The following is a 25205-nucleotide window of genomic DNA, read 5'->3' as shown; positions in this document are numbered from 1 at the left end:
ATGATTTATAGAGTTTATTTGTGTTTCTCTAGAGAAATGCCACTTACTAAGTAGCATAACTGAAACTTCAAGTAATAGATAAATCAGCAAAAGGGATGAAAACAAGTTCATCCTGGAATTAGATCTCTAGCTAAACATGACTTTGTATATGTCATGCACACGGATACACATTTTAAGAGTTCAAATACGTTTCTGTTTCAAACATCAACTGAAAAAGTTACTTAACATTCTTATTTTTGGAGCATAACGTTGCAAGGTAGCCCTTGAGTTTGATTTTTTCTAAAGTAGAGGGTGCTCTCTCAAATGCCACAGCTCTGCAGTTTATGCTTTAGCTTTAAAACAACAATTGCCAGCAGCCCTGTTCATGTCACTTTGTTCTTCCCATAATATATCTTTTTGTTTCTCCACAAATTAAATTATAATTCATATTTCTCTCTCAGAATTAGCTTCCCACAGAGATCCTTATTATAGCAAATGTATTTGTTATAACTAATTTTAACAATTTAGTGTATAAGTTGGTAGAAAGTACTTTTCATTTTTCTGCTGGTGAACAGAACTTATTTTTAAAGGGAATTTAAATGTATTATATGTACTGCATGCTGACAATTTTTGCATATCTGCCATTACAGTACATTAAGCACGTAGTAAGGCCGCAAGTTAGGTTGTTAGCAGCAGACCCAACATGAATTTGAAAGAACTAAGACTGAAGAGGAAGAAATAATACTTTTGTGAGAAAAACTAGAATTATGGTGATATGCTAGAGCACAGGCAAATGTATTCTAATAATTATTGAGATTTCAAAGAAAAACTGCTGCCAGAAGGGTTAAAAAAATCTTATTACCATATACGGTGCTTACCTTACAGGCAGTTTCGAGTGACATAGTAAATACTAGGCTTTGTTTATAGATAGAGAGACAGACTGATATATCTGTATTTTAACCTATTCCTTAAGATTAAGCATATCACTAAGCTGTCAGGGAACAGTCAGGCAGGAGCTGCTGCTCTGGGCTGGGAGGAGCCAGCAGGACAGGCAGCACTGCTGTCACCAACAAAAAGGTGGAACCTTGCAGCACCTGCACAAGGTGAGCAGGTCAGGGATGGTGGCAGTAGCTGGGGATATTCATCCTCATGTCACGCCTTTGAAGGGACCTCAAAAGATCATCTAGTCCAATCCCCCTGCTGGAGCAGGAACTACTAAGTGAGGTCACACAGGAACATGTCCAGGCAGGTTTTGAATGTCTCCAGAGAAGGAGACTCAACAACCTCCCTGGGCAGCCTGTTCTAGTGCTCTGGCACCCTTACTGAGAAGTTGTTTTTTCTCAAATTTAAGTGGAACCTCTTGTGTTCCAGCCTGATCCCATTATCCCTTGTCCTATCATTGTTTGCCACCGAGAAGAGCCTGGCTCCATCCTCATGGCATTCACCCTTTATATATTTATAAACATTAATAAGGTCCCCCCTTAGTCTCCTCTTCTCCAAACTAAAGAGCCCCAGCTCCCTCAGCCTTTCTTCATAAGGGAGATGCTCCACTCCCTTAATCATCTTCATTGCCCTACGCTGGACCCTTTCCAGCAGTTCCCTGTCCTTCTTGAACTGAGGGGCCCAGAACTGGACACAATATTCCAGATGTGGTCTCACCAGGGCAGAGTAGAGGGGAAGGAGGACCTCTCTCGATCTACTAACCATACCCCTTCTAATACACCCCAGGATGCCATTGGCCTTCCTGGCCACAAGGGCACAGTGCTGGCTCATGGTCATCCTGTTGTCCACCAGGACCCCCAGGTCCCAGGAGATGGTGCAGGGCTGCTTGAAGGCACCATCTCAGGGCCCGGGCAACCCCCCAGGAAGAGAGTGCAGAGCCTACTGGGGTGCTTTGCGTCCTGACACAGGCAATGTCCTTCTCTTGTCTTTCTCCAATTCTCTCTTTTTCATTTTTCACAACAGGGTGTTTTCTTTCTCTTACATATAACTTTCACACACCACACTTTTTTCTTGCTTAACTTCTGTCTTGGCTTAAGGAAAAGTAGGTGTCATATGACTTCGGATTTTACTTGTCAATTCCCCATTCCTCAGGAATTTCATGATCTATACTGGACTCCTTGGGTTAAAAAAATGCTTTGGAATATTCTTCTTTTTTAGGAGGTAAAATACCTTGTACAGATAGGCATCGGGCATTTATATGTCATTATTCTTTTGTGAACAAAGAAAGAAGCTCATTACTGTGCCTGGGGTCTGAGCCCCTCAAAGTCAGAAAAATTTTCAGTCCTAACAATCCCTTCTTGCATTCTCTAAGTCTTTGTTCATGTAATTGGTTGAAATAGGATTGATAGGATGAAGCAAACTCACGGCTTTTAGGTTCTCAAATGTCCAAGTTGCTCTGTTAAGAACAGAAACCTTGATGTTCCTTGTCACTTCACAAACATATAAATGCTAAGAGATCGTATTTGAAGTAGAGATTACACACCACCACCTTGATCATAACAAGCTTCTGTGTTTATGAACAAAATGTATTTGCAGTCTTCATCAGTAGAAACCCCATATATCTAGATGTCTTTACTCAGAATCGTTCATACCATTTGGACAGAAACATTCCAAACAACTGAAGAAAAATCCATTGAGTGATACCTTTTTGCATTCTTGTGAAAAGTACATTTTTGTTACCTCATTTTTGCTCTGATACCACCAGAAGATGACTTGAAGGAGAATTTATTAATGTCTGAGTAACTTCAGCAAAAGTTTATTTAACACAGCACAAGCACTCTAGATTAATTGCTCTGGCCTACAATGGAAACAAATTTCTCAAGGCCCTCTGGAACACAATGTATGACAGTGTCCAAAAAGAGCAGCACAAAAATCTGTCAGTCAAAACACACAAAATCCATAAATAGCATTGTTTAGTGTAAACAACTCATTGAATTCACACAGTTTGAATCCTTTCTTTTGTAACTTCTACCAATAAAAGCTAGGAAATAGCCAGTTTTTCAGGAACCTGAAATCATCACTCATCTGTAAATCTGACAGTCCACGGCAGGGGAGGTAGGGTGTGGAACATTTAATTGCAACCATTTCACTGCTTGTGGCATTAAAAGCTCTTTTAAAGTAATTCAAATCATCGCCTGGCGGCAGTCTAGTATGCTTCCTCTCTGCTCTCTAAGAATATTTGGTTTCCATTTTAGAATATTTTGTTCAATTAGGCTGTGTGAAAAGTAGGACACCAGACAATAGAAACATTTTTCTTTTCAGGAATGAGGTCTTGGTACATTTTTAAGAGATCAATGGCTGAGGGACCTGAAGTTACTCATGTTACACAATCTGAACTTCTTCTTCTCAGTGCAGCATCCAGTGCTTTTTATTTGCTCTTTATTTAATACTCAGTCTGCATGTCATGTGTTCATGTACAAGGTTCATTCTGTTAATTAAATGGATTGCTTCTTAAAGTGCACTAATTGTGAAATCACATCACTTTACCTCCTAAAATAGAAGCCACAGGCTAGGCAGAAAAAAGTATGTTATTTTAGACAAGACAGAAATGTTAATTAAGAACTCTTGTATGCTGAAGTTGAGAGGCAATATCTTCATGTCCTGTCCTGAATGGGAACAATTGCCCAGACAGATTTTTTAAAAATTTGCCCAGAAATAGCACTGTACTAGCTAGAAAAAAATTTAATAATTCTTTCCATTTCCTTTCCAGGTATTAAAGGTTACTATATAGAGAATTAAATGGCATATTGCCTAGAAGTACTGAAAATCCAATCACAATATGTACTAAATTGCAAAAACAACACATGCCAAGTAAGCTATGCAAGTAGTTGTTTGGCTAAATTTTTCATAACCTAAACTGATTCTGTCTCAAGTTGCTTTCCAAATGGAAATTGTCTGGGGACCAAACTATGTCTTCTGTTCATGATAGATGGCAGTCATTTGCCTATTACTTTTATTATTATTATTATTAATTAAATCTTTTGAAGTTTATGGCTGAAAATGTCTTTGTTTTTGCTTTTAGTTCCATATTACTTCAACTCAAGGTCAAAAGGAAAAAGTGATTCTTATATTCCACTTCAATTATAGCAATAATTTCCCCACTGACTGAGATATTGATTTTTATCATAGCTATTTGAAGGTAGCAAATTTATATATATATACATCTACACACACACACACAAATGCACAAACACATATATACATGTGTGTACAGATGTATTTGTTTATACACATACAGAGATGCACAAACTGGGAAGATTTTTAAAAGTAAAGAGACTGGTTTTGTACTCATTTTCTACTAAGGGTTAATAAAACCTGGTCATTTGAAATCCAGTTTGTATCTTGAATAATCTTCACCATAAAGATCATATTTAGGGCTAATATTCAATAGAATAATCTTGTAACCTCAATGATAGAAAGAAAAAGGGCTTAGAGTCTGCTTCTTCACTTATGCTGCAAAATTTCTACACCTTATTGGAAAAGAAAAATGAAACAAATTCTGTTTCATTTGTTGTATTTTCTCTTTTTTACATATAGCAATAATGTATCACTGATGTTGGCATCTTTAAGCTGTTGATCATTTTGTCCCAGTTGCAGAAACACATCTTAAAACATATAATACAAGAGAAATCAGGGCATAAACATAGCTATTAGGTTATGGTTCTCTTACCATTTTTTAGGAAAGGAGGTGGAGGGATTTAGTGTTAAGTAAATCAATATTGTACTATAAGAATAAGATGTAAAGTTATGGGAGTATATAAGGAACCAATCTGATATTTTTCAAGAGTATATCACTATGAATTGCATTTTATAATTAAAATATAATACAGTTTTTAGTCATTTTCTGAGAATTAAGAAACTGTTTAAGAACAAAAAATTTTGCTAAAAATAAGCAATTGCACCTTCCTGAGTGGGAGGCAGTTCTTACCTGATGCCTTCAACTACTAATCTCTTGATACTGAAACTTGTACATCTTTTCTTTCCTAGGATAACATTCCTCAGTTCCTCAGGGTCAAAATGGCTCCTGCCTATGCCATAGACTCTTCTCACAGTATTTTTCAATGCTGCATGCACATGGCATTGTCCATCTGTCCAGATCACGCCACTTCCTCTCTTTCAACTTGACCTTTTCTACCCCTAACCCTCCTTTAGGTTTCTCTTTTCATTCTTTTAAAATCCCTCCTTCTGCAGTTCCTCACTATTATTTTTCTGTCATTGCTTCCTACCACTTCTGTCTTTTCTGTCCCTTCTCTAAAACCTAACCAAGTTCTGGTCCCCTTGTAGATGGACTCCTGTCCCTACCCACACAATCTTCCTGTTCCTGCTTCCCACCTTTGCATAGAAAACTCTTGTTATTGCCTCCAACCTACCACTGTCATACTTCAACCCATGTTGATGACTCAACTTTTCTTGCTATGTCCTTACTACATTTCAATCATGTAGAAGTTGTCTTGTTCTCTCCACTTCCTGGCTCTTGAATTTCCACTTCATTTTCCTCATCTGGCTCTGAATCTGTGCCTGTTTTCCCTTATGGGAAGCAGTATTTTTATCATAATGCTGTGTTTATCGCACTTTTTTTCCGATAGCCTCCAAATTCTTTCTCTACTTATAATTTCTCTGTTGAGTTTTTTTTGCTTGTTTGTTTGTTTTTGTTTTATATAGGTTGTTTTATTTTATTTTTTTTTTCTCCAAGCTGCTGCCTACTAGTCAAGATTAACCCCACCTAATTTTAGCTGTCTAAAAGCTAACATGCAACCTGAGCTGTTCATCCTATTTTTTTTTTCTGAAGTTAAGAAAGAAAGATAGTCAGTTTCAGAGACTGATCCATGATGCTTACATATCTCAGGATAGGAGAACATCACCTGTAGAGGTGATTACTTTTCTATATTAACTATCAGAAGAGTTTACACAGCTAGATTAGATTACATGATCATTTTCAATGATTAAAATTAATCATTCTAATATGTATTCCATTGTAGTTTCATCCCCTGATTTTCATCTTGTGATCTCCTACACTTATTGCATAGAGTTTTGTAGAAATTGATATTTTCAATTTCTAAATTAATTTAAAAGAAATGACTAATTTCTCACAAGTCAAGCTCTGTTTCTGATTATATAATCAATTATATTTTTATATGTTTTGTTGCTATTGAAAACATTTTTCTTCTGTATTACCTTAGGCTTCTCACTTTTCTCATGGGGCTAATGATCAGGATAGTTGAAAAGTGTATTATAATGACAATGGTTTTAATTCAGCTTTGAATACACAGTTTCTAAGCAAAAATAAAAAATGCCCACTATTAACAGAAGAAGCTAGACAATTAAGACTAGTAATTGATAGAAATTCACAATGTCTCAGACCTGAGGAGAAAAAAAAAAAAAGGAAATCTAGTTGTTCTAGACATGACGAAAAAACCAAAACCTAACAAACAAAATGCAAAAAATTCAGTTTCCTGATTATGTTCAATGTCTACAGAAACGAGGTCTGAGGTATAAATAATTAGATCTGGAAGCCTTGCTATTTGATCAACAGTAGGACTTATTTGGCATAATACACAGTTTGTGACATAAAACACATACACAGTTCATAATATGCAATTCATATTTCATTAATGTCAACAAATTTAATTTAGTAAAATAATAAATATTAAAAATCAATTCGTTATTGTTCTGGATTTATTAAATAATATTACTATAAAATATTAAACCACACAAAATTTAAAAACAATGCCATCAATATTTGCATTAATAGAAACTGAAAAAAGCAGAAGCATTGCCATCTAGCTCAAAGACAGATATCTGCTCCAAAGTCCAGAGTTTAGATGGATCCAAAGGCAGGTGACACATAACAGTAAAAGACAAAATGTATATCATGCTAAGGATTATGGTGAACCCTGGAGCCGAGGTGCATGAAACTTTTTGTAAAGAAGGACCAACATTGTCTGAATGAGAGGACTGAGTGGTTTTACAGGGAATGACATGCTCCCTTATGCTGGGAGAGGAATTTTGAAACTCTTCAGTAGGTTCATGGAATGAGCTGGGGATTTGATAGATAAAGTAAAGGATGCAACAGAAGAGTGTTTTTTTCTCCTCACTACAGAGTGACTGACAAGGCCTGAATGCAGCTTGGAAGATGGTGATCCTGAATCACTGAGGTAGGAGGAAAATAAGGAGAAGATATAATAAACACAGAAGACTTAAGAAGACAGATTTCAAGAAACTCTGAGGAACTGGAAACTAAAATTCCTGTCAGAGAAAGTCCAAGTCAAAAAGGAGAGCTGATAGTGTCTCAAGGAAATAATATTAAGCATAATTCCCAGCTATATTTTAGGAACTGGATTTAGCAGTCTCTGGATTGAAGATGGGTATTTTAGATCTTGTGGAGCATGACTGAAGGTTCAGAAGAAAGTTCAAACAGATCCACCATTTTAAGGGGCAGCTGGGAAAATTATATAGACAGTTCATGGAAAATACTGCAGCAAATAATTAAACAAACTGTGTATAAACTAATAGAGTGTATAAGCAGTTAGAATTTAACAGGAAGATGAGTAACTCCCAAAATGCATTTGACAAAAAATTCTACTCTCACTCCTCTAATTAGAAGCTCAACTAGTTTTGTATTTCTGCAATCTGTTACTGCATAGATACAAAATATATTGTCCAGAAAGATAACTACTTTTGCCATTAGACAATATGGCATATTAACATGAAACATATTAGAAGTGACAATGTATTTATGTAGGTGAACTAATATTTTTGTTAGTTTCCTAATATTTACTGATCCACTCCTCAATACTGTCAGCAGAACTGACACTATTGAACATCTTTTTGATTATCTAAATAAATTGCCCACCAGTAGATGAGTGGAAATCAGACTTTTTTTTCACCAATATCATATACTCCCAGAAAAGGACTGAATATGTTGGCAAAGGCAGAGAGAGAAAGTTCATTGGGATAATTTATTTGAGAAAGAAAAGACTGTTCTCAAGGTTATCTTATACTTTATGAGCAAAAGCACCTGGAGTAGATAAATGTGTAGATCTTTGAACACAAAGAAAGCATGTGCATGGAAATTCCTTGCCTGTTAATGCAAGAAGTTAAACATTTTGACAATAGTACACTGCAAGATAACTGGGAGGGACACACACACATTTATATAGTAAACCAGAACAATTGAGATGAAATAATATATATAGTCTAATAAAAGTTTGTATTACTGCCAAGAAGTGTTCATGCCAAAAATGTTCTGCAGCACAGCTGCCAAAAAAAATCTGAGAGCATTATGAAACACGCTAAATCTATACATAGAGGGGCTTAGAGAAGAAAAAAAAAAAGTATGTTTATTCTTAGGATTCAAGTATATCAAATCATTATGGTTATTTTATGCACAATAAGCAAGGCTCTGAGCATGCTGGCAAGCATTCAACAGAGCATTTGTGCTACTTGAGGACCATGTTGGTCGTTAAATTCAGGAGGAAGGCTGAAAAAAGCCATAATTAACTTGACTGTTTGAGACAAGCTAAACATGCAAATTGATGAAAAAACTTCCATGTGTTGTTAGATATAACTTAATAACATTCCTGTCATTGCTAAGCAGACTCAGCTCCCAATGAAGATGATTTGATATACACAGAGCAGCCATTCTGGGGTCTACCTTGAAAAAGATGAAAAGTGGGTTGCCATTGCTGCCATGTGGCCTTCAAATGAGTACTTCTGTGAGGAACTTGGAGAGCCTTAGGAAGCCTTCCTAGTTTGCAATTTCCAAAACCACCGGGTTCTGAGGGCTAGATCATGAATTTTTAGCTTTTGTCTTGAAGACAGTGCACTGAACAGTCAAAAATATCAAGATTCAGGCATCCAGGAGAGGACCTGGAAAACAAAGGCCAGTGACAAGGCATGACAACTGGGAGAGGGAGCTGCCATATTCTGAGAAGAGACTAAAGGGCTATGGCCACACTTCAGAGCAGAGAAGGCTGAGAGATGACAGACCGAGATTTAAAATTCATGAAGGCAGAGACTAAGGTGAACGCAGAACTGTTGTTTACCAAATCCCACAATACTGGAACCAGAGGGCACTCAATGACATAGTAGGAGGTGAGCTTAAAATAGCTAGAAGAAAGTACTTCTTTACACAGCAGGTATCGAACTTTAGGACCTTACTGCCACAGGAGGGGTTTTTTTAATGTTCATCTGTGAAAAAGGATTTCAGACATGTTCTCCTCAGTCCTTGTTGTGGGCTGGCTAAAGCTTCTCCCTTGTAACACCTGATGCAGGAGCTTAACCTTCCTCTTTTTGATTGCTGCACAGTGTCTTTAGCTCTTACCTCAACATTATAAATTTAGTGATTAGGAGTGTGCTCTTAGCTTCAAAGTATTACAGCTCTACCTGCAATGGAGCCTGACAGTTTTTGTTCAGTATCTGCCTTTTCGTCTATGAAGATACACAAGCAGGCACATCAATTTCTTTTCCAGGAAAGCAGTTTAGTTTACATAGCATTCTCAAGCTTCACTGTGAAATAGGATGCAACAAATATGCCATTGGGAAAGAGAGGTAAATCACAAGTATGTGTGATAGGTGGCTTAATACAGGTGGTAGGAGAGAGAAATAACTAGAAATTTTGATTTGCAAGCCAATAGCTTCAGGAATGATACTCCTTCAGATTATGGCAAGATTAAATGGGAATCCCTCTTCTTCTACCATTAACACAGCATGAATTTCTGAGTATGACACCTACTTTTGATGGGGTGTGAAGTTCATGGTTGAATTTCTTCTCTACTTCTTCCTTTATCACAATATACATTGAAGAGAGAACACAGTTTCAGATTTATTTGTCTTGCAAACAGGAGAGAAAAAGTGACCTCTGAGCTGACTTCATTTCTGCATTATTTCTGATTCTAGACATACAAACGTGTGAGACAGGCAAAAGCTGAAAAAATTTGTATTTGTTTTCATAAAACAAGCATTTTTCTTCGTATCTTTTTTTCACAATTAATTGTTGTTATCACTATTTCAATTATGATTTTCAATTGTTATGATCAAGCATCTTGGAATTAAGGTTAATAACAAACATCAGAATAAAATATAATTAGGATGGTGGTGTCACGAAATCTTAAATTCTAATTTCAATTTTAATCAGCCCTTTGATAAAACCTAAACTGATTTTAATGACTGAAGAAGGGCAGAGAGAAGACTCAAGTATTCTGCACCGTAAAGAAATAATTAAGTAATAAAGAAAACAGTACAATTGAAACCAGTAGTTCTTTCTTCTACAAAGCCCTGGCTAGTAACATGGTGCTGGCTCACTTCATTTTCAGCTGCTAGATTTCACTAAAAGAAGCTAAAAATAAATTCAATACTTTCCTAAAATGACTTTCCCGTGTAAGCAAGTGTTGCAGTTGCCATAGGGATGTTATAACATCACAAATGGGAAGCAGTTCACTTAGTGGTAAATAAGCACACTGGTGGGCAAGTTGTCCCTTTGAGCACATCTCAAAGAAGAAAACTCTCAGGCTATATTTTTGAGGCGGGGGTAAAAAGAAAAAGAACTTTAGATTTAGTCTACCACAGTGCAGATCATTGAATGTAGGATTTCACAGGTGGGAGCATCTGTGGAGACGTAAGACGCTTACTGCCTATGCCTAGTGCTCTAGCACCTAACCTCTAGGACCTACAGCTTCTATTGAAAAGAGATAAAAATTTTGAAAACATCTTTAAATTCTGTGAAAATGAAAACATCATCCTGTTCTTACATTTACCATTTGTCCAGTGATCCAGGAGCTGTCCAGCCCTTCTCCTTTGCAATGCATTAAGTGACTGAATTCTAGTAGTAAACAATTTGCCCTATACTAGCCATTTATTTTAAAAGTTAATACAAATAAACACAAAAATGCCTATCAAACCAATTAACTTCCTTTCCAAAGTTTCTTCATAATGTTCTACATCATAAAATTTCAAAGGTCAGATGATATAAATAACCAGTGACTTCACTGAAGTTGATACTACTGTCCTGATTTACAACAAGTAGTAATCTAACCTCAGCACTCAAGTATTGCATTCTGTGTTCAACCCAGAATAGAAAGCAAATGGCTGGTTAATAAATACCATGGAAACAAGAAAAAAAAAAAAAAGTACAAATCCTATAAAGAATCAAATTGGAAAAAAAGAAGAAAAGCCAGATTGTCTGTAGTTAAAATAGAATTAACTGGGATTCTGCAACAAGATCATTAAAATACAAAATATTATGATAGTTTCTACATTTTTGTACGTGCCTTTGGTACATGTTTGAAGGGTTTTTCTTTTAAGGCTGACAGTTTTACCAGTCTTAGAACATCATTACCAACCTGCTGTTCTGAACCCAGTTTCGAAGGGGTCCCTTTCCCAGTCAGCTCTTCCCCATGTGCTGGATCAAGCCCTCTGAATTCCCCTCCCACAACACTTTTGTTTCTGTATTTTGTACCCATACTCACCTGTTTCCCCAGATAAACAGTTAAAAATTTAGGTTTCTGCCTGAAGTGTGCCCCATTCATTTTGCAGTATATGTACAGCTACAGAGTGAATAGTAAAGCTCAGCCTGGTCAGGGATGTTGACCAGTAAACATTCCCTCTCTTTACTTATTCCTGTGTGGGATTTAACCTACACTACATTTATGGCTCCATTTTACAATACTAGGTGCATAGCAGAGGACAAGTGCTCAAACACAACATCTACATCCCAAAGTAGGCTCTGTTAGCAGATCATATTAGGTTTCATGTTAACCCCAGTGTCAGGACAGAATTAAGTTAGAAGAATCACCCACCATCTTCCTTGATATACCTTAAAGTGATATTATTTGAGACCATGTGGCTGACCAAAAGCAGCGGATGCAAACAACACAGCTAGAGTTTGAATTGCAGTGTAAAAAGTAACTACACTAACTGGAAAATTTGAGATTTTTCCCTGTTTTTCAGTGTCCAGTGTTTGGGGTCTGGTGGCTAGGAAAGAATGAGTCTTAACCAGTGGATATCTAAATGGTACTTGGTCAGATTACTACCAGGGCTGTTAGAATCCCATAGACCAGTCTGGACTATAAGTGAGATACAAGTCATGTCTGCAGCTTTTAACAAAGAGATTTGTATATTGCACTACAGGCCTGGATTTCCTTTATGGTCAAGAGGGAGAGATGACATTAGATAGGCTGAATTAATCTGGCTATTTTAAAGATGTACTCAAGCATGAGATAGATAAGGTGAATTGTGCTCAGGATAAGCCTATTTATCTCCTTCAGTTATAATGGAAAAGTAGAATGAACAACTCAGATGTGTACATTTACATGACAAATGTCTACATTTGGGAAGACAAAAATCACCTTGGCTGCTCATACTGTCCTTGCAAGCAGTCAGCATTCACTCTGAGTTTAGCTCGCCTGCAGATGCCATGCTCCTTTGTAGGAGACAATGCCAGAAACTTCCTTAGAAGGATCTCAGAAGCCTTACAGGCAACCACTGATAGCAAGGGCACATGTGGCAGCTGGGGACTACAAAATATGGTAGCATCCACTCACAAAGTGTGTGTGTCAGATGCACAGAAAGGGCTGCTGGTCAGCTCTGAAAATACCACCAGGGTTGCCTCTTTCCCTGCTCCAAGTGGGCAAGTAGCATTAATAGACAGCCATTGCAGTGTCCATGGCAGGAGAGAGGCAGTCTCACAGGACTGTGTGGGTATCCTTTTTGTCAGGGTCTAGTGCCCAGTGTGTTGCCTCTTGGTGTCCTTCTCTTTGCCCTGTTCATGTCCTTCTGCTAAGACAGTCAGTCACCCAGTGAGAGACGTCATGCCTGTTGGTCATACAATGACTCTCTGGAGAGGTGCCAGTATGTTTCTCTGTGAATACTTCAGCATTTTATTCACATTGAAATAGCATCAAAAAGAAGAGGGTAGAAAACACTTTCCTCTGAAAAACCCCATGATGTAGTCTTATCAGGCACGGAAAGGTGGGATTTTAAGCAAAATGTAAATTGAATACTTGTCTCTCAGCCTCTCTATTCTAAGAAGTGAGCTATTGCTCAAAAAGCAATAGTCCTCCTTTCTGCCTATGCTTTAATAAGTTTGTGCTTTGTGTCTTTTATCACAAGTGGCTGAACATGAAATATGCTGGAAATGGCAGGAACAGTTGGTTTCAATATTTTGGAACAATTTCTTTCAACCCAATATGAACTCTATTCAAAAACTATCTTGTAAGTTTTGCTTTTGGCAAAAATTATAAGAAGATACTGACCTAAATGTACAGTGATTATTCATTGTCCCAAAGTGCTCTTTACAATGAAAAAGGTACTTGAAAAAAATATGATCCAGCTGTCCTAACTGTCTAGTACAATGGCCTAATGAGCAATGTGATCCAATAGTTGACTGAAGGTAGAGCTGATTTTATATAGTACTGGAGAAGACTCCAAAGGATACAGAAAAGCAGAACAGACTCTTGTGTAGACTTTAGTGCTTTGAAAAGCCAGGGAGCACACTGCAGGACAAAAAGTCTCATGAAATGACATGAAGCCCTTCCTGAAACTTCACCTATTGAACATTTTTTTTTTAGAAGTAACACTAATCTGGAAGAAAAATAATGTTCAGATAGATGTCAACTTCCATATTTTATTACATTTTTGTGTATATATCTAGCTTATATATGTATAACTCTATATATAGTTATATGTACAATTTTATATTAATCATGACTAGAAAATTTTGCCTGATGTCCACAGCCTCTTTCTGTTTACGTGTATGCGTAAGTATAGGTATAAATATACATCGATACACACATAAATACATATATAGCATAAGAAAGTTTTCCAGTTTTCCAAATACACTGAATACATATGAAAGTACATACAGTCATCACAGAATATTGTATATATGGTGAAGTGGCCTTTGTAATGTTTTTTTGTGGTGTTTAAAGGACACTCTGATGTGAAGATTATAACTCCAGTGAGCCTTTATATAACAAAATAGAAGATGAAGGAGAGACTTCTGTCAGATGCTTTCCTAAATGTCTCTAACAGCAGTGGCTGAATCTTCTCCCCTCTGGGGAGCAATGGTGCTGCTACACCTCCAGTTTTTGCTGACACAGGGACTCCTGTTTCTACTTTGTTGTCATGAAATGCAAGATGGTGGTCAGGTGAAGATAAAATTTTAAATGTTAAATTAATGTTTCATTTTTGTTGTGTTTGTGTTAGTTTTTTACAAATGAACAGATAACTGAGTAGAAACACAGTTAAGCAGTTGAATACGCATGAGCACATACTGTAGCTTACAGTTCTGTCTTTATCAAGGTATAAGAGTGATACTGGTATTGTCATCAAGGCATCTGCCCACTGAGGCTGGGTTATGCACCCCAGTAGCAAAACTAAAAGATAGAGTTCCTTTGAAGTGGCAGAGGTGTGTCTGTTGGAATATTGCAGCCACAGCAGGCTGTCCAAGCTGTGCAAGATGTGAAGAGATGAACCAGTTCTGCTGACAGTAAGTCCCTGTATCCTAATTCAGTCAAGTTTCTCCTGGTTCCTGACATATGAGGCATGATTTTCTCATACTGAGGGTGGTCACTGAGGAGGTTGCTGGACAGGATAAACTGCCAGTGGCTGCCCCATGTTAACCCTTTCCACCACTGGATTTACTGACAAGCCTTCAAGCAGTGGAAATTTTTCTGCACACAGATAGATAGGAATGAACTCAGCTGGAAAACCTAATATTTTCTCCTGTCAGGGCACTCCAGAGAATTGACTGTCAGAGTTTCCTCAATCTGAAAAAACTTTAGTAGGACCCCCATTTTCATTAAGACCTTCGTCTGTCCTCATAGAGTTTATTCCTCCTCTTTCTCTGCTTCTTGTGCAAAATTTTTGCAAATGAATTAAATAGTAAATTCTTACCATAGTATATATGGGAGCCGACAGATATGCTGAGCTGGCACTACTTGCTAGATACGTTATATGTCAGCTATCTTACATCAGATTCACTATGGTGGCAGCTGTATCATGCCAGCTTCTGACAGCATATGGTACAATAGCTTTTGCAGCTTCTGATAAGGCCAGCTGTGGAATTATAGAAAGTAAGGCTAGATATGACATGGCAATTCATGGAGTTTGTGCCTCTACCCAAAGACAAGATCAGCTGCTTCTGAATAATTCTTGAAAGATGACCATCTTACTGGTTCCTAAAACTGAACAGTGATAACAATTCCACAATCCCAGGGAAAAGTATTCGAGTAAATAACCATCAGACAGTTGGTATTGCTTTTTTTTATAATGCCCAACATAAATCTTCCTTGCTACAATTTATGTTTATTACCACAAGTTCTGTTCTCAAAGAATTGTGAGTATAGTTTATTTTCTTCTTCTTTGGCAGTTACTTTTAAAATATGTGAAGAGTGTTAGCCCATCTTTCCTCCCACAACTCAGTCATCTCTTTTGTAAACAAAGTGAATATAATTCCTCTTGTCCTTCTGTATAGGTTATATTCTTTAGATTACAGTTCATTCTCATTGCACACTCCTGGCATTTTCATGAGTTAAAGCAAAGGACAGTCATCAAACAATATAAACTTATGAGTTTGATACATTAACAAAATCGAAAATGAAAGTGTGAGGGTGAATTGTTATTTCTTTCCAGAGATTTAAAATAGTCTATTATTTAATTTTCCCAATAAGATCTTTTACTTTTCTTAACCTGAGACAATTGTTGAGGTGCTTTGAAGGCAGTACCACCTTAGGCTCTATTTTGCTTGTAATTGTCATAGATGCAATTATCTGCAAAACTCTCTACAAGGAAGGTGTGACCTCATTACACTGGGAAGAAAAGAGCACACATGATCTCTTAATCTAGTAACAGATATTGATATCTCATTGATAGTATTTTACATGAAGGAAACTTGTTTCTACATGTTTTAAAAGACCACTGCAAGAAACAGCTGTGTAATTCAGAGGTTGTTTGAGAAACTTATTTGCCTGATCTACTGCTGGAGAGCTGTGGCATGTTCCTTACAGATCTCACACTTCCTTGAATTGATTCTCTTTGTACCACTTTTAGTTGACTGAGTGGTGATGTCAACCCGTCAGATTGAGATAACTGTCATGCACCAAGAAGGAGAATCTACAGGGACTGCAACATGGAAGAGATTTTTCCACTCTGCTATTCAGTGTGCCAGTATGCACATTATCGTCAACTCTGACATAAGGAAGCAAGCATATCTGACATAAAGGAGCAAGCATACAGGTTGAAACGTGGCCCCAAATCCCTGCCTGCACCCTGCTGCAATAATAATGCAGATACAGACAGCAACAGAGCATCTATCTGATACAGCTGTGTGATATGTAAGCTACTGGAGCAGTAGCTGAAAAAGCACAGAACACAACAAACCATACACCTGAAGAAATCCTGATAGTGACCACAGGTGACAGCAGCACACACTGGAAGTGGCACAGATATAGACATTGTCCACAATGTCCGCAGTGACGGGCTTTCCTGGTAGGTTTTGTAAAACCTGTTGGACATGCCAGGAGCTCTCATTCAACTGTAGGTTTCCATGCTGATGTCTCCTAGCAGGAGCTTGGAGTACTTTTATAATTCACTAAATGAACTTCAGTAATTGTAGCATTTCTTGATAAGTATCTGATGATATGGTCAGCTGCATCTGCTTCATAGCCAAGTACTACAGAAGCATGACTTCTGGTCATCTCCTCTGTTTTGGAGGTGTGCATCTTCTGCACATCAAGGGAAGCAACTATTAATCAGTACATCACTGTTCATGGGTGACTGTCAGCCTCCTGTGCAGCCTGTTTGACCTTTGGTGGCATCTAGTGGTAAATGAGTTTGTATGGAAAATCTTGACAATTAAATGGCAATTAAACCAGCAAAAACTGATTTCATCTTCATACATGAGAACAGGAAGAATGGAGCTTACAATGGATGAGGATAGTGAGGACAGGTTGCTGGCTGCCAGGATACCTTATAGGCCTAAACTATTCTCCAGGTATTATTAGGCTATGTGACCAAATTAGTTTCAGTGTTAATTTACAGATCTTCTGATGAGACTCTCTATTTATGGTTTGGAACAAGGACTGTAGTTAGTTAAGAAGTTAGCACTAACAAAATTTTGCAAATCGAAGTGTTATTTTTGCTACTTTGTTGATTGTAATTTCTTTATTTCATAAGACACTTCGTTCCATGTAAGACACTCTCTGCTATTGCAATGAGAGTGCCTCTTACCCTTAGAAACGTCACAACAGATTTTAATATTATCTTGGCAGAAGAACTGAACCTCTCTTCCTAAATGGGATTCAATAGTATTTTGATTTTATTAGATGTCACAATAGTTTCTTGTCCTGTCTAGTATTAAAAGTGAGGGTGAATATGGACTAGTATGCTGGGTAGAGGCAAGCCACAGTTCAGAGTCAAAAGATGTTTGTCTCATAACTACATGTTTCCATATTCAGGCACCATACTGATAAAAGTTGATAGAGACCTCTAGCTCTGCTTAAATAACAGTTTGCAATTTTTAAAACTTCTATGTTTTTAATGCACTACTTTTACACAAAAATCAGCTGTACATAAAGAGAAGCAATTTAATAAGCACTATAGATGAAGTAGTCAGTCCGAATGATTTTTTAAAAATAATTCCAAATGTTAAAAATTCAGGCCAAAATATATATATGAAAAATTTCCATAGGAAGTCTCATCACAAGTGTAAAATGTCATGCATGAATTAATGTATGCATATTTTTTGTTATTCTGTAGCTCTATTAGAGATGAGAAAATGGCTGTGAGTATAGCATTTACAATCTCTGAAGTCTTCCAAAGAAAATCAGTGTTTACATTATATGTGTCCTTATATTCATGTAATAAAAAAGAAGGTCTGATACAAAGTTTAGTATTGCTCATCATGTGGGCTGACTGAAAAGGTATTGTTCAAAGATGTTTTTCAGTGAAATGTTTTCAACTAAATTGTTTCATTTACTGAAATATTGTCAGATTAGACCAATTTTACATGGGAGCATGGTAGGAAATGCAGGAGGAGATATTTTGGCCATTATATGGCTGCAAACTACTATGCAGTCCAAATTCTTAGCACAACTAAGATGACAAAAATACTGTAATATGCTGTCCTGGGAGTCATTGATAAGGTCCTTATTTCTGTAATCTAGAAATACCTCCTTTTTGCTGGGAGCTGATTTTTAAAAGAAGAAAGGAATGTTATTTTAGGACACAGAACATGTCAGTGACTCACAATTCACTATTTAAGAAAGAAACAAGAAAACTTTCCTCAGTGAATTGATGAATGAGATACATTAATACAGTAAGTCCTTCTTATTTCCTTTGGTGAGGGATATACTCACATTCTGGCAGCCAGTAAAGATTGGGAGGCCAGGAAATATATTTGGGGCAGTTGAGTGTGTTTGTCTGCCAAATTAAATAATAGACCAGAGACATTGGAACAGGACTAGAGGATGCAGAAGATAAGTGAAAGCAGTGCCAGCTGAGAGGTCTAATGGTCTTACTGGAAAGTGGTTTGAACAGCTTGCAGCTGAGATGAGACAAAAAGTCCATGTGAATAGAGAAGCCCATCTGTCTCTGAATGCATCTTCCCACTTAGTGATTAGGAAAGATGCAGAAATTATTTGGGTTCCTTGATTTGCACAGTGAAAGGAAAAGGGGAAAAGATGGTTTTGTTCTTCTGACATGGCAACATTACTTCAGATCAGCTTTTGCTTTGTTGAAGAGAAAGTCTTCTGCTTGAAGAAGCATTAAAACATGTGCCTACCTTCAAACGGATCCCTATTAATAAAGCTGAAGGAATAGTCAGAAAATTATGTGTAAAACATAGCTGATTCTAGCAGCAAAGAAACTCTATCCAAATGAAACTGATTGGTCATAGAAAACAAATGTTTTTTATGGTTCAGGACACATTGGTTGTGAGTTTAGAGGAAGAAAACCCTACAGAAGTTACCCTGGAAATCCTGAAGGCATGAGGCTGTCTAAACCAAACTGTGGAGTCCCTAATCACCTTCCAGCATGAAAGAAGCTGACAGCTGATCAGAGAGTTTATTATTTTCAGTGTGATGGTGGCCTTTAAAGAACTAAAGGCTTATAGCTAAAAGAGGATTGGTCAAACAATTTGGGTGTGATTCAAGCAATCAGTAAACAGTTGGCAGGTTTAGTAATGCTGCTTAAATTGAGGTGGATTTTGTTCTTAAAGGCTTACATTTATCAAGCATGGTTCCCCAGCAATCTAAGTGTACTGTATGCTTCTCTCCCTTCAAATCCAAGAATAGACAAGATGGAAGGACAGGCACTAACAAAGATGAAATATGTTTTTAAATGTATAGAGTATCACCAGCATGACACATATTTGTCTAAGAGATGGGGCAATACAATGTATTTGACAAAGTGCTTAAAATCTGAAACAGTTACATTTATATCCAACTTGTTAGATTAAAATAAAATATCCACATAGTACAGATTATTTTTTCAATATATTTTTTCAATATATTTTTTCAGGTCTAAACATAGTGGACTAAGCAATTGTTAAAACAAACATTAAAGTCAGGGCCAGATTTACAAAAAATATTTCAGGGGAGATGCTTGGAACATGGGTATAGGGACTTTTTCGAGGCGGACAATGACATACACTTCAGTGAGAAAAGCAGACAAAGAAGGAACAATCTAACTATTATTGATGTCCCTACAGTCTGTATTGTGCAAACCCTGAGTAACAAATGGGAAAAAATAAATGAAACATTTTTTCAAAAGAATTCCTTCTCTGAAGAGTTTACCTACAAAGAGAAAAAAAAAATACAGCGATGAAATAAATATGCAGTGGGAAAGATGGCAGAAATACAAATAAAATAATGAACATTCTTGTTTATTTTTAACTGATAGAAGCAGCAGGAGGGAGAGAAAGAAATGCCTTTGGGATAGTGAAGAGAAAGGGAGGAAATAAGAGATCAAGTATGGATAGTATAGTATAGGTAAGGGCGAGTATAAGCAGGTTGAATGTGATGTCAAATGATAAGTGGAGCTCATCAAGGGATTCAAGGAGAAAATTATGCTGTACTGCATGCAAAAGATCAGCTAAGATGGAGAATCTACAAAAATCAGTCAGAGAGAGAAAATGATTATTAATAGAATCAAAACAACACAGAGAGGGAGACAAGACATTCTTTGCTTTTCAAAACTCAATTTCATAGCCTCTACAGTCTGTACTCTGTGTGCTGAGCACTCTTACCATGGACTGCCAAGAACATTAGGAAACTGTTATTGTTACTCACTAGCAGAGAAACCAGCCCTCATCAAACACTTATTTGTTGAGACTTATTCCAAGGATGTACACCATGCTCCAGGGTCTCTGAAAAAAATGTTTAAAACAAATAACACTTTTATTAGCTATTCAGTTATTAAAGTCTTCAGATAAAGTAAGTCACAACTACTTAATCACAGTGGGACTGTTGTCAAATCTAGATCAGATCAGCCTTGACTTTGTCTAGCTGAGTCTTGAAAATCCCCAGAGATTTTCAGGAAACCTCCAGGGATGGAAATCACACAGCCTCTGTGATTCCCAGTGCTAGACTGTCGTCCCAGGACAGGTTTTTCCTCATGTCCAATTTGAGACTCAGTTATTCTCCTTCAGAAATGTTTATCAATTATCATAATCTATAACAGAAGTATAAGAGTCTCTTTATGAAAGACATTTTCAATGCCAGAAGACAAGTTCTATGCATTCAGCTACACTTCTAATAGACTCTACTGTTAGAGAAACAGCAACAGCACTAAACCCGTCAGCATCTGGAAGAGGAGAATCACACAAACATGCCTAACTATTTACACTGCTAATTTTATATTCAATGTGTGCCTCCATTTTACCATCACCTATGTTATGACAAAAATGGCACATAGTTCTTGTAATCATGCTTTCCTCCATGACACTAAACAGAGCTTTAACCTGATAGAAGAGTGGTGAAAAGCTTCTTGCTGCACAAAAATATTAGAGGTCTGAGATTGCACCTTACCCTGGGTTTATGCTACAGGCTGCCCCTGTTATGAATGAGGTTTTGGTCATCTGAGCTGGGGAATTGAAAGCAGCTGGATGTAATGCTTGCCTTATGTGCTCTTGGCTACAGTTGTTGGCATTCCTTAGCCATGCAAGTTTCCCCTGTCCTTGGAGGAGCGCTTTTTGAGCGCTGTAATGGCAGTAATAGGTATACCCTCCTACTGTCACACTCCAAGTTGTTCTTCAACCTATTCTTTCTTCCCTCCCAATTAGACAGATTTCCCAATTTGGGCAAATCTGGTGTAGCTGTATGCCTGTTCTGCCTCTCACTTGCAATAGGAGTACATTTGTCAATGAGAATGTTTTCTTTCTCTCCACTGGTTCAAACAGGAATGCAATTTTCTCCATATATCTGAGGAAGTGCCAGCTACAGAGGAGTACTTAATAAGGTGTCAGTCATTTAGCATGAGTCTTAGATCTTACGGTTTTAAAATGCTGATCCCTTAATTAGTAGTCTTCATGTTTTTGGTTTTGTCTTTAATGAAATGAGCACTCTAATTCTGTTGTGGAATCATGCATGCTAGTTTGAACAAGCCTTTATATTTCCCTCATGAACTGATGATCAGAGCATTGGAACTACATTTGCGGTTTATTTGTAATTTGTATTCTCATCAATGCACATTTTCAAGTATAGAACTAACTTAAAAAAGAGTATCTCTGCCCTAACATAACCATCTGCAGCAAAAGAGTAAGTGCTTGGCAACACTAACTAGTTCATACAACTTCTTACTAGATATAAATAATCCGATTTTCTGGCAAAGAAAGTCCCCACAGTGTGATCTTTAGTTAGAGGAAAGAAAACTTATGTTAGTTGGCACATCTAGCAGCATAATGTAGTTATTATTAAAAAAAAAGTGACCATGTAAAAATGGCACCTTGTTAAACAATGTAACAACTCTCTGTGTGTATTCTGGGACAGATTGGCTTACACTATTTAAAACAAAAACAAGCTTTTACTGCTTTCTACTCCTGTTAACACTGCTGAGCCAACACATCCACACAGAGCAGCAAGAGGCCAGAGCCAAATACTGAATGAAGTGTTTTAGTAGGACCAAGGCGGACTTTAAATATATAAGTCATTAATACAGATTTTTTAAAAAAACAGGGCTACTGTAGTACTAAATTTCTAAAAGAATCTTGTCTCTAACAGAAACACTGATCATGGGAATTCTGAAGAACATGTCTAGAATTTCAAGACCTCTTGTGTTACTGGCAGCTTTGATGCTTCCCACCAGGCAGCTGCACTAGCAGAAGTCTCAGACATGCTCCTCTGTTGTGGGTACAGCTGGGATTTCTGGACGTGCAGAAGTCTGGTCAGAGCCACTCTGCATTTCTTCTCCAAGCTGACCCCTCTGCTTCAGGGAAGCTTCAAGTGAATTTGTGACACATTCTGCACAGTGGCTGCTTCTAGACAAGTGAATTAGATGTGCTCAGGACTGCTGTCTAGCACAGAGGCCATTGGAGAGAAATGTACCTTATCCCTGCTCTTAATTCTATCTTCCGGCACCTCAGAGTGCCTGTATTTCTCTGCAAGGGGAATAAAATCCCAAGCCATGGAAATGTACACAAGACACCAGCTTTTTGACAAGACTGGGTGCTGGGTGGTGTTCTCCAATCATTTTCTTGATGCTGTTTTGTTGTATTCCAGCAAATGGGCAATGACATTACAGCTTTGTGACAATGACTATTTTTCATAACCAGAAGTTTTTTCTCTTTTCTCTTTTCAGGCAGACAGTGTAAAGAAAGCTTATGATACCCCTATCCTTGTACAGAGCGTGCTATTGTAGATGTGCTTGGAAACAACCACTGGGTTAGGGATAGATGGAGAAGGATGGTACTTAGATGGTCTGCTCTGTAATGGCTCTACTGCTGTTGATGTCCACAATCTGCAGTGTAATAACCTGCAGAACATTGACATTGACAACTGAAGTGCCTACACCCTACAGCCACCCTGCGAGCTGGGTGAGAGGAAGAGGAGCTGAAGATGTGTGTTTTGAACACAGATGTCTGATTGTATCTGAGTTTAATGGATCTGGGGCTTAGACATAGTCTCTTTTAACTAATTCATAGGAAAAATTGTTATCATCTCCCCAAAACTGGTTTGTCACTTTTGTCAGGGAAGATTATAATATGTACATTGGAAAGAACCTCACTGGAGGGAGGTTCATCCTTCTGCATAGAGATTAGTAAAACACTACTTTTACTTAAAACTTGCATTTGAATGAAAACTTACCTGATCTACAGTTACTGGCAGTCTATTGTCTCCAAGACATTGAATTTATACCTTTTCAGTACAATAAAAATGCAGCCAAACTTATTGTTTTGTTTCCCTACCTTTTAAAGTTTGCATCGCAAGCTGTTTATACCACAGAATTTCCAGTACTGGATGTCTTTGAGGCTTTTAGTCCTACTTTACTAGAAATCTGAAATTCTGTTTTTTGCAGTTGTTATTGCTTCCAGCTCTGAATGACAAGGATGATTAATATTAACAAATAAATAGAATGAAAAGTAAATAAGATATTTTGATTTGCTATAGAATTATGTTTGTGTGCTCTTATTTGTTCATATAATATATTTTCTGGCAATATATTGTATATTGTCCTAATTCTACTATTTGTACACAAAGTGAAACCAATATTTAAATAGAGATAGTATTGATATGGCAAAACCTAATTTTATTTAACATCATAACTAAAAATGTACAGATAAAATAACAAAATTCATATCTTTCTCAAACAAAAAAATGACAAATTGTTACTGTAGCAATAATTATTGGCAACTGTCTTCTAGGGGATTTGCTGTAAACCCTCTGTGATGTGCTTTTAGAATTTTCTAACATTTTAGGAGAAACAGCATCATACCCCATTACTGTGCCTCCCCACCCATGAAGGAGCTTCCTCGTGATCCAGCTTCCCTGTGGATTCCCCTCTGCAAAGGGCTGCAGGATTCTTTTTGCCAAGAAATGTTGGACAAGATGATCCTTGTGATCCCTTCCAACCTGGTATTCTACGATTTTCAAAGGAGACTTTGCAATAGATTTTTGTCCATTTAAGTTCTAATACCTGTTTCCAACTTCCTTCGAACTTTTAATTTTTCTGGAAGAGAATTACTATCCTGTGATTCACTGAAATCATTGCCACAGGTAATTTTGGTTATAAAAAATATATGCTATGTAATTTAGTTTTAAGCACTTTTAAAGGTCTACAGTGCTGATTCAGAGATAATGGTAATTTTTTTTTTTTGGAATGACATTTAAAGGAGCTTTTATAGGACTGGTATGTAAACCTCCAATGTTATTATTAAAAGTCATACTCCAGAAGGTTATTCTTACTTAAATGGTCAAGAATAAAAAACTGTTTTGAGATAGCTAGACTTAAGTATGAAGAATTCCACTCATGATGTCTAGGGGACTATCTTCTGGCATAGACCAGAAGTATGCTACAGACACATACATGGAAAGTCATATGAAGAAACATATTATCTTTCCTCAGATGTGGATTAGTCCTTCAGTGCACCAGGTAAATGACCAGTAAGCCGCTTGGTAGTTATTTAACTTTGGTTTATTTGCCTCAATATGACCAAATTTACCCCCTTACTTCAAATGGTTGAGAATGAACATGTGAATAAAAGGTTTAAATAGTGTCAGTTGAAAAATAAACTACCTAGGGACCAAAGGAGTTTTCTCTCTCTGAAGAATGCTGGCTACTGAGCCAAAAATGATGCTTGTCCCTAATTTAACTGCAACCAGATTTCATCAAAGGTGAAAAAATGATGACTATAAGGCAGGTAAGTGTAAATCTTCAGATGCAGAACTTCAACATTTCTAAAAGTCAACTGTGACTGATAACTCCCTTTAAATATGGAAAGTTCAGCTGGAAAGTTGGGTGTGTCTACAATAACTAAAGAAAAAGTTCTTTTTTTCAAACTAGGACTCGAGAACTATTTCTATCTGGTTTTCCAAGGCAGTACTGCTTTTGCAGCCACAGGTGAAATTTTGAACCACAGTGTTTGCAGAACTCAGAGAAGCTGAGGGAATCAATTCTGACTGTCTGGTAAAGACTGCAGCTATCGACATATTGTCTGCAGATACTAACTATCTTAGCAGGTGCAGTAGTGCCTGGCATTGCCAATAACATTTAGCTCAGATTATGAGCTGATT

This window comes from Nesoenas mayeri (genome assembly GCF_963082525.1).
Source record: "Nesoenas mayeri genome assembly, chromosome: 1".
Lineage (NCBI taxonomy): Eukaryota > Metazoa > Chordata > Aves > Columbiformes > Columbidae > Nesoenas > Nesoenas mayeri.
This window is presented reverse-complemented; position numbering follows the sequence as displayed.